Source organism: Eptatretus burgeri, chromosome 12, assembly GCF_056783735.1.
Source record: "Eptatretus burgeri isolate ZD-2024b chromosome 12, Ebu_testis_v1, whole genome shotgun sequence".
In the NCBI taxonomy this organism is placed as follows: Eukaryota; Metazoa; Chordata; class Myxini; order Myxiniformes; family Myxinidae; genus Eptatretus; species Eptatretus burgeri.
The window spans coordinates 79,498,063-79,502,248 of record NC_140972.1 but is presented as its reverse complement, the minus strand read 5'-3'; the positions used below and the strand labels follow the sequence as shown (position 1 = coordinate 79,502,248).

Below are 4,186 nucleotides of genomic sequence, written 5' to 3'. Positions count from 1 at the left end.
AACATTTACAAAATTAAAATATGAAAAAGAGATTAATGTCAGAAAACCTAAGTTCAAAGTTGGTGATATCGTAAGAATATATAGGTGGAAATCTCATTTTGAAAAGGGTTTTACTGAACGATGGACGAAAGAACTTTTTAAAATTGTTGATGTAATAGATACAGTTCCTTGGACTTATAAAATATATGATTTGGAAGGGGAAGAGATTTTAGGTTCATTTTATTCACAGGAATTACAAAAGACAAAACTAAGCAGATAATACACCTTTGTGGACACTCGAGGGCCAAGTCCGAGGTGTATAACAGTATATAATGTGTGTCAAGGGGGACGTTCTTAGATCTGTGAACCCCAAACACAGAATCCTCAACTGAATAGTCAAGGCTTAACTTTTGTTTGTTGATGTGTGTGTGTGTGTAATGGGAGCAATAGGTTGGCGCTTCACTCCCTCCTACTATACACCGTTGTGGACACTCGAGGGCCAAGTCCGAGGTGTATAACAGTATATAATGTGTGTCAAGGGGGACGTTCTTAGATCTGTGAACCCCAAACACAGAATCCTCAACTGAATAGTTAAGGCTTAACTTTTGTTTGTTGATGTGTATGTGTGTGTGTGTCCCAACCCTCACATTCAAAATCTCAACCCCAACCCTCACATTCAAAATCTCAACCCCAACTCAATCCTCGCCCAACACAATGTCTTTTTCAAAATGAGATTTCCACATATATATATATATATATATATATATATATATATATATATATATATATATATATATATATATATATATATATATATATATATATTTTTACGTTTTTTTTTCTTCTTCCAATTCTGTCTTTTAAGGCTTTCAGGTTTGATGACGTAAAAAGGGGGAGTAAGCCTGCACTTTCTTCCCAGAACTTTCTTGATCTTGCTCCCATCAAGCACCATCCGACAAAGAACTACATCGATAGGTTTAGATCCCAAAGAGTGATAGCAACTCCAAAAGTCTCCAAAATATAAATAAATAAAATAATAATAATAATAAATAAATAAATAAATAAATAAAAGCCCCCAAAAAAGTTTCAAGTGTCCAACATAAACCCAACTTTCCAAGTCTTCAAGGTATAACCACATTCCCGTTGAGTTTCCAAGATATGTATCACATTGTGAGTTATCAATCCAGAACCCACATTTCAAGTATTCAAAGTAAAACCAACTTACAAAGTCTCTTAAGGATAACTCATTTACTGATTTTTTCAAAATTTGTGAGTCTCCAAGGTAGGACCCATATTTAGAACCATCTTGGCAGAACCCTTTTCCTGAGTCTCCAAGGTAGTTATTTAAACCATCAAGGCAGAACTCATTTACTGATTTTTTCAAAATTTGTGAGTCTCCAAGGTAGACCCCATATTTAGAACCATCTTGGCAGAACCCTTTTCCTGAGTCTCCAAGGTAGTTATTTAAACCATCAAGGCAGAACTCATTTACTGATTTTTCAAAATTTGTGAGTCTCCAAGGTAGGCCCCATATTTAGAACCATCTTGGCAGAACCCTTTTCCTGAGTCTCCAAGGTAGTTATTTAAACCATCAAGGCAGAACTCATTTACTGATTTTTTCAAAATTTGTGAGTCTCCAAGGTAAAACTTGTATTCTGGCTCATCAAGGTATAACTTGTTCAGTGGGTATTGTCTTGATAACTCACAATGAGTACTATTGCTGTAAAACTCTTTTTCAGGATTTTGCTGGTCTCCAAGGTATAACTCTTTGGTTGGGTCATCAAGGACGAACTCGTTCTGTGGGTCTTGGTCGCTCATAAGGTCTTCAACCAAGCCAACAATTTCGCCCCAAGTTGTAGCAAAAGCAGTATTTTCATTTCGTATTTCAGACACAATTTCCTGTGAGAGAAAATAATAATGTATTAATTAAGTTATTTAATTATTAAATGAGTATGCTTCAATCAAAGTTTGAAAATAGGAAAATAAAAAATCTTACCTCAATAGATAAGAGGTTTGAATCCAGTTCATCAACTTGAAGGTTTAGTTCCATACAAGACAGAGAGTTCCAAGGAACACCAAAGTCATCCCACTCAAGGTCTTGGTCGCTCATAAGGTCTTCAACCAAGCCAACAATTTCCCTCCAAGTTGTAGCAAAAGCAGTATTTTCATTTCGTATTTCAGACACAATTTCCTGTGAGAGAAAATAATAATGTATTAATTAAGTTATTTAATTATTAAATGAGTATGCTTCAATCAAAGTTTGAAAATAGGAAAATAAAAAATCTTACCTCAATAGATAAGAGGTTTGAATCCAGTTCATCAACTTGAAGGTTTAGTTCCATAGAAGACAGAGAGTTTGAGACAAGCACACAAAACACCATTGCCAGCAAAAACAAATGTTTAAAATGGAGCCTGGGTTTGAAGCTTTTATAGAGAAAGACTGGTGGGTGTGGTTTCCTTTGGAAATTCCCTGGGCAAGCCGAGGCAAGCCTTCATTGGGAAATTTTTCAAAACCATAACATCCTGTAATTTTCTAGTGATTTCTTTGTGAGTCAGAGATGAACTGGAAATGATGTAAGAGTGGGCGGGGCTTAGCAAAAGTAGGCGGAGCTTAGGAAAAGTGGGCGTGGCTTAGAAAAAATACCTTATGAAAAGTGGGCGGAGCTTAGCAAAAGTGGGCGGGGCTTAGGAAAAGTGGGCGTGGCTTAGAAAAATACCTTATGAAAAGTGGGCGGAGCTTAGCAAAAGTGGGCGGGGCTTAGGAAAAAATACCTTATGAAAAGTGGGCGGAGCTCAGCAAAAGTGGGCGGGGCTTAGTAAAAGTGGGCGGGGCTTAGGAAAAAATACCTTATGAAAAGTGGGCGGAGCTTAGCAAAAGTGGGCGGGGCTTAAAGAAAAGTGGGCGGGGCTTATTGAATACCTTGTGGAAAGTGGGCGGGGCTTAACAAAAGTGGGCGGGGCTTAAAGAAAAGTGGGCGGGGCTTAACAAAAAATAACCTGTGGCTCAGGAGGTGGTCAAACAAGAGCATTAAGAGAAGTTTATCATTTCGTAATGGCACAAAAGGGATATCTTAAAAAATATAAAGATTCAAATGTTTTGTTTGTCAATATTTTAGATGGGGATTATTGTGCAAAGAAAATTAAACTATTGAAGGAATTTGAGAATGAACAAATCTTTATAGGTTCAATGAGTGAGCTGTTCAACCCCCAGGTGTTCAATTCAATGAGGTTCAACCTCCAAGTTAAAAGGGGAGACAAATAAATATACCTTGGGATAAAAAGGGGGGTTTATTTTTAGGGAAAAAAATTATGAATCGCTGAAAATCCCCCATTCATTTACATGGGGAAAAGTGAGCCAGAATCAGTATTCTTACCCTACTAACAGATACAGACATAATTATGCTGTGTATATATCACTTCTGCTGCTTGAACACATTGCAAGAACTCTGGATACAACGGCAGAATCAATACCTACCTATTCATGAGCTGGTAGAAGTGTTGAGCAAGAAGTACCAGAAAATCCTCTTGATGTCGCAGCTACACTTCTGTGCACATATGTGTTGTGTGGATGTGACACAGTGAGCTACCCATTCAGAAGGGGAAAAGAAGAGGTCAGGTCAGGTATGGGAGCATGTGCCAGAACAGCGCGTCGCTGCGTCCACTTTCCGCCGGTACTCCAGGGGCCTCCGTCTGGCCATCCCCCAGGCAGATGCCAGGCCCATCCCCATCTCCTTGAGATGATGGTAAACCTGCTGCAACCATGAGGCACGTGGTCGGCCCACTGGCCTCCCACTCATGAGACTCCCTCGCTGAGAGAATCTGGTGAGCAGGATCAGCGTCAGGAAAACGAGCCACATGTCCATACAGCCGCAGCTGACGCTCACGGACTATGCAGGTAACAAATCTCATCCGAGTCTCTCTCAGCAACCGCTCGTTGGACACAAAATCCGACCAGCGATAGCCAAGGATTCTCCGAAGAGACCTGGTACCAAAGGAATTAAGTCTCCGTCTCAGATCCTTGGTCAAAGTCCAAGTCTCGCACCCATAGAGCAAGACTGGAAGTACCAAGGACCTGAAGACTCAGACTTTCGTCCTCCCGCACAGGTACCGGCAGCGCCACACCCCATGATCCAGTGAATCCATGACTCCCCAGGCCCGACCCAGACGTCTATTGACCTCCGGCTCACAACCTGCGGAGACATGAATA

At 40.1% G+C, this 4,186-nt stretch overlaps 1 long non-coding RNA gene across 2 annotated transcripts; it reads right to left on the bottom strand.

Annotated features, from left to right (window-relative positions):
- Nucleotides 1–1,610: 1,610 nt before the first annotated feature.
- On the bottom strand, nt 1,611–3,345 carry LOC147015965 (uncharacterized). Of its 2 annotated transcripts, XR_015050140.1 has the most exons (4): nt 2,827–3,345; nt 2,268–2,696; nt 1,976–2,170; nt 1,611–1,878 (listed from the first exon to the last, which is right to left on the bottom strand). It is a non-coding gene; the product is annotated as an uncharacterized LOC147015965 (long non-coding RNA). The 2 variants fall into 2 exon arrangements; XR_015050139.1 differs by lacking the exon at nt 2,827–3,345 and having other exon boundaries at nt 2,268–2,782.
- Between the last annotated feature and the right edge of the window lie 841 nt (nt 3,346–4,186).